This window comes from Malus sylvestris, chromosome 5, assembly GCF_916048215.2.
Source record: "Malus sylvestris chromosome 5, drMalSylv7.2, whole genome shotgun sequence".
Classification (NCBI taxonomy): Eukaryota; Viridiplantae; Streptophyta; class Magnoliopsida; order Rosales; family Rosaceae; genus Malus; species Malus sylvestris.
This window is the reverse complement of record NC_062264.1, coordinates 23,084,076-23,097,319: the sequence shown is the minus strand read 5'-3', so window position 1 is coordinate 23,097,319 and position 13,244 is coordinate 23,084,076. Positions and strand designations below refer to the sequence as shown.

Sequence of the window (13,244 nt, the reverse complement as noted above, 5' to 3'; positions counted from 1 at the left end):
AAAGTAGCTCAGGCAGCGTACAATTATGGATTAAGAAGCTAAAACTATTCTTGTTTAAGATAAGAATATAGGTCAAGCGCAAAAATAGTGGGTGTTTGGTCTAATGGTATGATTCTCGCTTCAGGTGCGAGAGGTCGTGGGTAGGGATGGGCAACGGTTATGGCAGGCGGGTAACTGCGGTTATTTACTCATAACCATTTAAGCTTTTACCCGCATAACCGTTTACCCGTTGTGTATTTACATAAACGGGTATACCCATACCCATAACTGTTTATAAACGGTTAACCATACCCATAATCGCATAGTTATTTACCCATAACCGCGTACCCGTTTACCTTTTTTTTTTACCCGTCTACCTATTTTTTTAACAACTTGAAAATTAAAAAGAAATTTGTCATAATTTTCTTTTTTTCTAACTATTAAATACCGTTGTAAGTACATTTAACATGTATTTTTATATTAACGGCAATATTATTTATGAATATATGCGATGTCTCCCAATTATTTGACGGTCAATCTATTACAAGAATCATGCATGGTTGTAGGTTAATTAATATTCTTGTATACATATACATACATATATATATATATATATATATATGTAAGTACGCATCAATCTACTAATAAGCTAATTTGATAAATATTTGGATTTTTATTTAGAAACATATGTTCATCGATCCAAGCCATTTAATCGATTTCTAATTTTGGGGTCAAATATTTATTGAAAACTCGAGGCCAATTGAATATATATATATATATATATATATATATATATATATATATATATATAGATATGTATCATCTGATAATAACATGTTTCTAAATGCTCAAGCTAATCATTATCTTGAATTGGTCAAAACTCCAAAAGACTCTAAAACAAAACTGTCGAACACTCTAATACTTTAGCACATTCAATCACATATATTAAACATTAGCCCGTTCTATCAACTATATTTTTCTCTCAAGTGAGACATCTATATATATATTATATGGGCCTTTATTACCGAATATATCTGGGGATACTAAACCTAGTTAGAAACTAATTTTTTTTTTTTAGTTTTACATATATTAAAATAAATGGTTAAATGGGTACCCGTTTATAACAGCGAGTAATACCCATAACCGCCTATTTAAATTTCACGAGTAAATAGTTATACCCATAACCGTAACCGTTAAATTTAAATGGACTGATAACCGCGGTTACCCTCTAAACAGTTACTCATAACCGTAACTGTCAAATTTAAATATACAAATAACCGCGGTTACGCATAATCAATGGGTATTTGCCCATCCCTAGTCGTAGGTCACAACACCCCAAACTTATTCATCTTTTTTTTACAAACCGCAGTTTATTTTTCTTACAACTTTATTTTTATCTCTCATTCTTATCACTAACCTCTTGTCATACAAGTGCAGCATTGAACTCTTTTTTATTCAATATTTATTTTTCATAAAAAATATATTTCGAAAAATAATGAACTTACTAATCACCCAGTCTCACTACCTTGGGTTGTTTTTGTGAATATTTATTTATTTGTTTTTTTAATTTCTAATGAGAGAAGGTCAATTTCGGTATTATGAAAGTTCATCATTTTTGTTTTTTCCCTCTTTGTATATGTAGATTCATATACTCTAGTATTCATTAATTTTATATGAGACTCTGTATTTTCAAAATCTATAATCATTATCTAAACTACCTATTAATAAAATTCTCTTTATCAACTAAAAGATGGTGAAAAGACAAAATTAACATTAACAAAACTAAAGAAAAACAACCAAGATAAGAATTGCGGGCAATATAGTAATTAAATACAAAACAATTTTACTATTTTTTTTAAAGTCTCACAACTAGGTAACCACTAGAAACATTGCCCGCGCGTTGCTACATGATTAGAAACTATATGAAAAAATCAGTTTCAAAGCTATAAGGGATTGTCAAAGAAGGTTAATGTTATTTACATTGAATGATGTTTCAGCTTTTTGAAAGAATTTTTACATGAAGAGCAAAAATTGGGTGAATGAAGCGCTTGAAATTCTTTGAACCACTTTATGAATAGTATGACCTGTGAGTGATCGATTGTGTAACAAAAATTAGTAAGAGAGTATAAGAGTGTTATATATGAAAGACACAATAATACAAATTTATAAAAGACAAAAGATAAAGTGTCATTTTGAGATATATGCACAACAGCTAAAATACTATAATGTTAAAATTTATATGATTTCGCCTAAACTAACTAAAATGATTTGTTTGTTTTGGTAGGGCATTCAAAAATTAGACATAATTTAGTAGAGTAATTGCTAGAATGGATCAAACACTTTCAGCAACTAAAAGTTTTATACAAAAGCTTTACAACAGCTCAGTTGGAGAATGCAGCATCTCAAACATATAACTGAAAAGAAAAACATGATTCAAACTTGCAAATTCTACATATGAAACTGTATAACAAAATGTCAAAAAGCTGACCACATTGTTTAACAACTTTTTTACCAAGAAATGTAAAATCATTTGCAACATAGCAGGGGAAATGTTGATTCATACCATATGATACAAAATCGTAAAAAAAAAAGCAAGAAAGGGTTATTCTTAAAATACCTAAAAAAATATAAGAGTAGATGGATGTTTATGTATTTGGCCTTAAGAGCACACAAAAAAATTAAAGATCCGGAACATCAGAACAATAGTTTGAACAATTTAGAGACAAATTTCAACTCTTAGCCGGAGTTTGAGGTTTAGCTAATAGAAAAATGTGGTCCAAAGAAACTAAAACTGGATCCTGGCCGTGTTAATGAGATATTATGTATAGAACAGTTTTGTGGGTGTAGAAAGCCCAGCAGATTGAATTCCCGAAATATGGAGAAAGACCGAGACATTACTTACAGAAAATGAATTGAAATGTGTATCAGTTGTGGTGGCAACAAAGGCTAGGGTCAATCAGATAATGAACAACTTCTTCACACTGTAAGCGAAAAAGTGTAAACAACAATGGTTAGGAAATCATTTTTTAACAAGTTGACAAAGAAAGAGAAGATTACTACCTTTCTTGGATTTCGTAGTGGGGAGTTCGTTTTTTCTTCCATAAACATGGCTTTAGAATAAACTGAAGCTGCAATGAACAAAAATTAAAAAGAATTTGAGATTTGTGGTTTTTACCCAAATTTGAGTCTACCCTCAACAAATTTAGTTTGTGCAGCCTTAAATCAGGATCACCAACTTTTATCAATTAATTAATTAAATATTAATAACCATACTTTATTTCCAAGGTGGCTTGTGCCTATGTGTCTACTCTATACTTTGATTGTGTGGCAATAATTTTATGCCATAGAAACAATATGGCTGAGAAGGTATAGTTTTATGTGATAGAAACAATACATGCAGGAGTTTTTCCCAGTTTACAAAAGCCTCTTTTTAATCATTGGAGTAAAAAATTTAGAAACGCAATAGTTAAATACCTGCAAATGAAAGAACCGAAGCGTTACAAACTGAAATTCGTTCATTAAAAATGCAAATAAACTATGCTTCAAAGCAATATAACTAATTTAACAATCTTATTTAAACCTTAATAGAAAACTTGTACCAAACAAATAAATAAAGGCCTAATTTTCTAACAAAATAAAACAAATTGATAAAAAGAAGCTAAATAAAAATAAAAATAAAAATTAATAATAAGAAACTGAAAATTTTCAACCGGGTTTTATCAAAATGTAACTATATAATCACAGGTTAACCTGATCCTCTAAAATGATTGAATTATCTTGTTTCAAGATTCTCAACTGTGCTTCAACCTAAATGCATATGTGTATAGATGTTTGTTAATGTATTTGTAAGGAGATTGTTAATTAATTTGAAAATACTATTTTGTAAATGTGCTACTGCATAAAATCTTTAGAAAAGCTGTAGTAGGATGAAAATGTTTAGCACCAAATTTTCCCGATCTTGATGTCTAATTGTGTCCACTCATTATACTGCAGATAAACCAACATTGAGAGTAAATACTGTGATGTAGCTAGCTGACTAATCACCTAGAACACCTAAATTTTTTTTCACTGAGAACCAAATAAAGAGTAGCCAATTCCCAATTGGGAAACACTTCAAAAACCAAAAGTAACAATGAATTTGAACCTTAGTCAGAAGAAAACCACAACAACAACAACAACAAAGCCTTTTCCCACTAAGTGGGGTCGGCTATATGAATCCTAGAACGCCATTGCGCTCGGTTTTGTGTCATGTCCTCCGTTAGATCCAAGTACTCTAAGTCTTTTCTTAGAGTCTCTTCCAAAGTTTTCCTAGGTCTTCCTCTACCCCTTCGGCCCTGAACCTCTGTCCCGTAGTCACATCTTCGAACCGGAGCGTCATTCGGCCTTCTTTGCACATGTCCAAATCACCGGAGCCGATTTTCTCTCATCTTTCCTACAATTTCGGCTACTCCTACTTTACCTCGGATATCCTCATTCCCAATCTTATCCTTTCTCGTGTGCCCACACATCCCACGAAGCATCCTCATCTCCGCTACACCCATTTTGTGTACGTGTTGATGCTTCACTGCCCAACATTCTGTGCCATACAACATCGCTGGCCTTATTGCCGTCCTATAAAATTTTCCCTTGAGCTTCAGTGGCCTACGACGGTCACACAACACGCCGGATGCATTCTTACACTTCATCCATCCAGCTCGTATTCTATGGTTGAGATCTCCATCTAATTCTCCGTTCTCTTGCAAGATAGATCCTAGGTAGCGAAAACGGTCGCTTTTTGTGATCTTCGCTAGATTGTTCCGGTCATTAGTGTGGATAAGTATATAAATGGATAGAGATAGGAAAGCAAACACAAGATGTACGTGGTTCACCCAGATTGGCTACGTCCACGGAATAGAAGAGTTCTCATTAATTGTGAAGGGTTTACACAAGTACATAGGTTCAAGATCTCCTTTAGTGAGTACAAGTGAATGATTTAGTACAAATGACATTAGGAAATATTGTGGGAGAATGATCTCGTAATCACGAAACTTCTAAGTATCGGAGTGTGGTGTCGTCTTGACTTGCCTTATCTGTCTCATAGGTAGATGTGGCATCTTCTCTGGAAGTACTCTTCCTCCATCCAGGGGTGGTATCTTTAACTGGTGGAGATGCACAAGGTAATGTATCAATTTCACTTGAAGCTTACTTGTAGTTTCAGGCTTGGTCAAGCGCGATACAAACCATGTAGTAGGAGTCCCCCAAGTCGCCGAGCTAGGGGGTCTGCTGAAAGAGGTGACAGACAAGGTAAGCAATCAGAGCTCCGACTGATTGTTCACCTTCTCCCCATCTTGCAGCAGCATGAAGGATAAAGAGAAGAAAAATGAGAAGAGATGATATGAGATACTTTTGCTTTTGAAGAAGTAATTTTCCACAGGCTTATTCTTGAACTGAGCGTTTTCTGGTTTCCTCCAGAGTATAAGGCCGACTGAAGAATTTGAGGGTCAAAACAAGTCCATCAAATCTAGAGTACGTTCCACCCTGCTGATATGGGATACTTTTGCTTTTGACAGAGTAATAGATGTATCGGCACGTGTGCTGTTACGCTTGTCTCCACATGCTTCCTTGTATCCTTCGCACTTGCCCTATCTGTTCCTCAAGTAGATGCGGAATCTTCCCTGGAAACATGAGATGTTGAAGATGAATACTCGAGAGCAATGCCAGGTAAGTAATCAGGTAAGGGGTTCCAGGCAGTCAGTTCCTGGCTGGAAGCTTGATTCCAAGTGCTGACTGATTGCTCTCTTTCTCCTTGTCTTGCAGGTAAAAACAAGGCCAAAGGAAAAGACAGGGAAAAAGCATGATATGGGATACTCTTGCTTTTAACCCTGATGATATGAGATATTCTTGCTCTAGTATAGCTTGTTTGCAGAGGTATTATCGGGGGGAAAGAAAGCTGAATATTTCGAAAGGCTTCGTTGGGAGTGCCCTCTCAGATATGATGAAGGGTTGAGCATTTTTGCAGGTCTGCCTGTCCGTTGGGGATGGAGGTCGACATATATAGGAGTCTCCCTAACAAGTAGTAATGCTATTCCTTTACCCTGCTTGGTCATAGCACGGTAGTGGGAGCTGCCAGTTTCACATGTTTTAACTCTGTCAGAGCACTTTGAAAAAGTGGTCTGTGGTATCTGGCTCTCGAGATTCAGAGAACGATGCCTCTTCGATTTTTGAGAAAGCAATCATGCTGGGGGTCTGGCTCTCGAGATTCGGAGAGCAGTGTCTCTTCGATTTTTGAGGAAGTAATCATGTTGGGAGTCTGCATGTTGGGAGTCTGGCTCTCGAGATTCGGAGGGCGGTGCCTCTTCGATTTTGGAGCAAGCAATCTTGTTGGGAGTGTTGTCTCGAATGTGAGTAAAGGTTGGGCATGTTTGCTAGTCTACCTTGCCACGAAGCACAAAGGTTGACACACAGGGACTTTCCAATTATCCAGCAATGGTACTGTTCCTTTACCCTCTCTTCGATTTTGAGAAAGTAGTCATGTTGGGAGTCTGGCTCTCGAGATTCGGAGGACGGTGCCTCTTCGTTTTGGGAGCAAGCAATCTTGTTGGGAGTGTTTTCTCGAATGTGAGTAAAGGTTGGGCATGTTTGCTAGTCTACCTTGCCACGAAGCACAGAGGTTGACACACAGGGACTTTCCAATTATCCAGCAGTGGTACTGTTCCTTTACCCTTGTGGGTAATAATATGGTAGCTAAACCTTCAAAATTTATGTGTCTAAACTTTGTTAGTGTTGTTTCTTTGCTATTCTTTTACCTTTCTTGGTCAGAGCGATGTAGTGGGAGCTGCAAGCTTCACGTGCTCAACTTTGGCAGAGAACTTTGGCAAAGTTATCTGTGGTACCCATGAGCTATTGTTGCGTGTGGGAAGTGGGTGATTGAACAGTAAGATTCATGTGCTTTCTACTTCACCAGAAGTCTTCGACAGAATGCCCATAATTTCTGCAAAGCTGAGTGTGCGTGTGACAGGTGCTGACAAGGCTAGAAAAATAGGTGCCTCTTCAATTTCTGAGATCGGCCCTCGTGGTCTCTGAGCAGCCCAGCTTTTGAGAAAGCGAGCGCCTCTTCGATTGATTCGGAGAACGATGCCTCATCGATTTTTGAGAAAACAATCATGCTGGGGGTCTGGCTCTCGAAGATTCGAGGAGCAGTGTCTCTTCGATTTTTGAGAAAGTAATCATGTTGGGAGTCTGGCTCTCGAGATTCGGAGGGCGGTGCCTCTTCGATTTTGGAGCAAGCAATCTTGTTGGGAGTGTTTTCTCGAATGTGAGTAAAGGTTGGGCATGTTTGCTAGTCTACCTTGCCACGAAGCACAGAGGTTGACACACAGGGACTTTCCAATTATCCAGCAATGGTACTGTTCCTTTACCCTCTCTTCGATTTTTAAGAAAGTAGTCATGTTGGGAGTCTGGCTCTCGAGATTCGGAGGACGGTGCCTCTTCGATTTTGGAGCAAGCAATCTTATTGGGAGTGTTTTCTCGAATGTGAGTAAAGGTTGGGCATGTTTGCTAGTCTACCTTGCCACGAAGCACAGAGGTTGACACACAGGGACTTTCATTATCCAGCAGTGGTACTGTTCCTTTACCCTTGTGGGTAATAATATGGTAGCTAGACCTTCAAAATTTATGGGTCTAAACTTTGTTAGTGCTGTTTCTTTGCTATTCTTTTACCCTTCTTGGTCAGAGCGATGTAGTGGGAGCTGCAAGCTTCACGTGCTCAACTTTGGCAGAGAACTTTGGCAAAGTTTTCTGTGGTACCCATGAGCTATTGTTGCGTGTGGGAAGTGGGTGATTGAACAGTAAGATTCATGTGTTTTCTACTTCCCCAGAAGTCTTCGACAGAATGCCCATAATTTCCGCAAAGCTGAGTGTGCGTGTGACAGGTGCTGACAAGGCTGGAAAAGTAGGTGCCTCTTCGATTTCTGAGATCGGCCCTCGTGGTCTCTGGGGAGCCTAGCTTTTGAGAAAGCGAGCGCCTTTTCGATTTCTGAGATCAGCCTTCGTGGTCTTTGAGCAGCCCAACTTTTGAGAAAGCAAACGCCTCTTCGATTTCTGAGATCAACCCTCGTGATCTCTAAGCAGCCCAGCTTTTGAGAAAGCAAACGCCTCTTCGATTTCTGAGCAGGCGCCTCTTCGATTTCTGAAGCTCCGTCGAGTGTAGATTTTTATAGGGGCTGGCATTAAGTTCCAAAGCACACTTGAATCTCCACCAGTAGAAGCTTCATTCTTGCACTTCTAAGATCTTGATTTGTCCGACCTCTTCTCTCTTCAACACCTTTGAAAATGTTTGGCCCCTCCGACCGTCGTTTTGACTTGAACCTTGTTGAAGAGGCAGCCCCGCCTTCTCCAGACAACATATGGCGCCCATCCTTCGTCTCCCCTACTGGTCCTCTTACCGTTGGGGATTCCGTGATGAAGAATGATATGACCGCTGCGGTGGTGGCCAGGAACCTTCTCACTCCCAAAGATAACAGACTACTTTCCAAACGGTCTGATGAGTTAGCTGTTAAGGATTCGCTGGCTCTCAGTGTTCAGTGTGCAGGTTCTGTGTCTAATATGGCCCAACGCCTATTTGCTCGAACCCGCCAAGTTGAATCATTGGCGGCTGAAGTGATGAGTCTCAAACAGGAGATTAGAGGGCTCAAGCATGAGAATAAACAGTTGCACCGGCTCGCACATGACTATGCTACAAACATGAAGAGGAAGCTTGACCAGATGAAGGAAACTGATGGTCAGGTTTTACTTGATCATCAGAGATTTGTGGGTTTGTTCCAAAGGCATTTATTGCCTTCGTCTTCTGGGGCTGTACCGCGTAATGAAGCTCCAAATGATCAACCTCTGATGCCTCCTCCTTCTAGGGTTCTGTCCAGTACTGAGGCTCCAAATGATCCCCCTCCGGTGCCTTCTCTTTCTGGGGCTCTACCGACTGCTGAGACTTCTCCTAAGCAACCTTTGTGAAGGCTCCCTCTTGTGTGTTTATTTTGACTCATGTATATGTACATATTTGTAGCTTATCGGGGATATCAATAAATAAGCTTTCCTTCATTTCAACGTATTGTGTTAAATACACCAAAGCCTTCTTCGCTAAGTTCTTTGAATTTTCTTTTGTTGAAGCTTGTATGTTGAAGCTTTCTGAGTGGAGCATGTAGGTTGGGGTAGTGTTCCCTTAATTTTCCGAGTGAGGAAAACTTCTCGGTTGGAGACTTGGAAAATCCAAGTCACTGAGTGGGATCGGCTATATGAATCTTAGAACGCCATTGTGCTCGATCCTGTGTCATGTCCTTCGTTAGATCCAAGTACTCTAAGTCTTTTCTTAGAGTCTCTTCCAAAGTTTTCCTAGGTCTTCCTCTACCCCTTCGGCCCTGAACCTCTGTCCCATAGTCGCAAACTTCTAATAAATTTAATAAGTGTAGAGATTTTTTCCAAGACCTTAAAATGTATAAGTAAAACTGTAAACACCCAATCACTATTTACAAACAGATAATTGTTTAAAAAATATAAATCACCAGTACAGAATGACAAATAATGTATACATATATGGGAACTATTTTGTAAACATATATTCTGAATATAAATTAAATTTTTCTAATTATGTTTTAGTATTATCAGGATATGCCTAAGAATATTGAAGAAGTTTTTACAATTAACTACACCTTTACCTGTTGGCATTGGCATTGATCAGTGGGTGAAATAGAAAATTTCCAAGTTAACTAAAGGTTTCTGCATAAAAAGAAAGTTTGTGTCATTTCACTAAATAATAAAAATTTGGGAGGTTGAAGGTAAAATTAAATACTAATGAAATGATGTAGTCTGTAACTTTTTCTTGCAGACAACACTCAACGAAGTCAATGCATAAGCTCTTCTCTCCAGGATAAAAATTTAGGTCATATGTTTTAAGAAAATAAGTCTAAACAAAAAAAAAACCATACAAAATCAGTAAATTGTTCGATAAATTTGAAATTTGAGCTGTTTTGTTGAAGGAAAAAAAGTATGAACTTTTTCTGAGAAACTGGAAGCCAAGATCAGAGAGGAAAGAATCATGTTATAACAAAATTCTTAACCACCATTAAAGATGGTTTCATCGCTCTTTGCGATCTCTAATTATCATTTAATTCCAAAATTGATACAATACGATATAGCAGTTTTAGTTAAGCATTGCTTAAAATGATAATCCCCTACACTGACAGCCACTATTATAATAATAAATTACAGATGAATTATATCAACCTATGCAAAAAAAGTCACAAAGTTCTGTACCACAGCTTTATAACAATGAAAAAGAAAGCTCCACTATAATAAAAAGTGAAAACATTATCTAATCCTTCTCAACAGCACATAACAATTATTACCTTGGACATGGGCAGATGCTTTATGTTCAATTTTAAGTTACATAATCATATATCCCTAAATATCACCACATAATAATGTTAACATCCTCTTTGGTTCTCTTAGGACCAATCACCCCATTTCTTGCCATAAAAAAAAAATTAAATAAATAAACCCTCATTTTACCAGTTATGCCACAACCAGTGCTTTGAGCATGCATTACTTTTAACTTGATTATCATATGATGAGAATTGGGATAATAATAAAGATATTGACAGTGGTATACAATAGTTCAGATTAAAATATTTGTAAGGAAACTCCATACCTGCCAACATGAAAGCAATAAGGAAAAAGGAATGCATATTCTACTTTACCTTCTGAGTAGCACTTGAAAGCTCTTTTTGAACTCTCCTGTGTTCATCTGAGTGGGAATGTTGTGATCACCCAAGTGCCTACACAAATAAACATCCCATAAAAATCAGACAAAAGAAAAATCTAAAACAAAAGCAGTAATAACAAAAATGTTAAAAACTCTAAGAAAGTTTCAATCAAAAGTTCAAGACTTAATTCACAGGAAGCTCTGTGAGTAAATTTGCTGGGCAAAAAATTTCCATCGACGCATTCTCTTACAAAAAATTCTTTAAATACTGATTTCATGCAATCCAATAGCTAAATGTGTAAACCAGAAAAATTTCTTTAACCCAAGTAGCAAAGGAAGAAAAATTCCTTTCCCAAATGACTAACATGCCTCCTTCCCAGATGAAACTACATCTCTAAATAATGAAATAGTCCTTACAAAATTCAAGGCTTGAAAATAAAATAAAAAACAAATTCAAAAGAAATCAAAACAACTAAAATTCTAGCATTTCTTAACAACCATTCAGTAAAGGATCAAAAAATCATGCCGTCAAACAAATTTGAGAAAAAAAATGTACTGAAGTTAAGATGAAAATTGCTTACCCAGAAACCCAAACCAAATCCCTAAACATTAAGCACCACAAAACCCTAGAAATCACCAATATTCATTTGCTACCAAAGCCAAAACCCTTTAACATACGGGACCGGAGAACCAAAGCCCACCAAAAAATCTCAGGAATAGTCGAGAATTCCTGAGAAAATTCAAAATTTTCGGCAAAGATGGTGTTGTTTTCGATTTGTTGGAAGGCTTGAGGGTTTTTGGGATTTGTTGGTTTCAGGTTGAGATTAAGGGGGAGCAAGTGGAAAAGTTACTGGAACATTTGAGAGAGGTCGAGAGATCAGAGAGGGTTGCACCATCACCAACACTTCCTTCCCCTCCCAGATGGCCAACACCGGTACATCCAGCCTCCTTTTCCCAGATGACTAACATGCGTACATCCAGCCTCATTTCCTTCCCACGATGACCAAAATACGTAATTTCACTGTGCAACAAAGGAAGAAGGCTGAGAATCGGGCAACAAATGGGACAAGGATTGTCTTGCCTTCTTTTTTCCTATGTCCTTCTATGGCCTTCTGTTTTATGTGGTCACGGTTAAGCTACATCAACATTTTATATTACTATTTATTTTTGTCTTATTATCCTTATAAAAAAATTATAAAATATTACCGTGGCTTAACCGTGACCACATAAAACAGAAGGGCATGAAAAATGGGAGGGTAGACAATCCTTGTCCCAATAAATGGGGGGCATTTTCACCACTTTACTGTTAATGGATAGTAACGTTTAGTTTAGGTTTTAGTATATAGATAATATCATTTGTCCCTATATCTTTTCTTTCACATTTTTCTCCCAGATAAGATAAATTTTTAGTGACAAATAGTTATCCAAAAACAATCAATAAATATGAACAACTCTTCAACGACGAAAAAACCATTTGAAGATCGCCACTAAAAAGTTTTAGTGACCATTTTATTTTTTTTTTCTTTGTAAATTTTATTTTCAAACTTTTAATAAGTACATGCATAACATGTGTACAATTGCTAGTTATCGTTAAAAAAGGGTTTTTATTAGGTTTTCTTATATATACATATTATCTCCTAGCCATAGTCTAAAATATCAATATTATCCCGATATTTCCATCGAAATTTCCGTGTTTTTTTACTACTGATATTTCTGATATCATCGATATTTTAGACCTTGATAGAAACTCTATGTGGTACTAAGTCACTCATGTATCTTACCATGCAATGTATAAAGTGTAAAATAGTGTACTAATTCATTATATATAAATTATAATGGTGTGTTTAAACTTATTTCATTAATTACTACATATTTTCTACACTCACAATGTTTGCCAGCTCGCTATGTAATCAACTTAAATCAGTTAAATCCATCATGCAATGCATTTCCTTCCAATTTTTTGTGATAAACTAATAGATAATTGACTAAATAAACATCCTGCAAAGTTTCAATAAAAATTTCCAAGTTTTTCTTACAATTTCCGTGGTTTTTATTCAATTTTTATCGATATCGATAATATCCCAAAATTTCCAACGAAATTTCCGTATCTTTAGACTACCGATAATTCCGATATCATCGATATTTTAGACAATGCTCCTAGCTTTGGCTTTGGTTTCCCCGTGATGCCCTTGTGCTAGAAAAAATAATTCTACCTATTTCATCTAGCAATCCATTTCATTCAGCAATCCATTTCATTCATATCTTGAAACAGATTGAGCGATTGAGCACTCTACCTTCACTTTGCTACCAACCTAGCAACAATATCACCTAGCTTAGTTGTCATATTTGCATTGGAGTAAGATTCTCTCCCCTCTTATTTCCATCTCTTTCCCTCCCCTCATCTCACTTTGCTTTTTGTCTTTTTTGTCTTTATAAAAAAATCAATATAAGATATTGACATGACTGAATCGTAACCGTTTAAGTAAGAAGAGAAAAAAGGAAAAAGAGATTAGTAAGAGAGAATCCTCCTCCA

At 36.8% G+C, this 13,244-nt stretch overlaps 2 long non-coding RNA genes across 3 annotated transcripts; both read right to left on the bottom strand.

The window, feature by feature from the left end:
* Positions 1-1,805: 1,805 nt before the first annotated feature.
* Positions 1,806-11,760, bottom strand: LOC126621650 (uncharacterized). 2 transcript variants are annotated; one of them, XR_007623119.1, is made up of 6 exons: positions 11,293-11,760; positions 10,707-10,784; positions 9,660-9,726; positions 3,040-3,089; positions 2,882-2,960; positions 1,806-2,063 (listed from the first exon to the last, which is right to left on the bottom strand). It is a non-coding gene; the product is annotated as an uncharacterized LOC126621650 (long non-coding RNA). The 2 variants fall into 2 exon arrangements; XR_007623118.1 differs by having other exon boundaries at positions 3,040-3,107; positions 9,666-9,726; positions 11,293-11,759.
* LOC126621653 (uncharacterized) lies at positions 4,836-9,388 on the bottom strand. The gene is made up of 2 exons (XR_007623123.1): positions 7,622-9,388; positions 4,836-6,708 (listed from the first exon to the last, which is right to left on the bottom strand). It is a non-coding gene; the product is annotated as an uncharacterized LOC126621653 (long non-coding RNA).
* Positions 11,761-13,244: the final 1,484 nt, after the last annotated feature.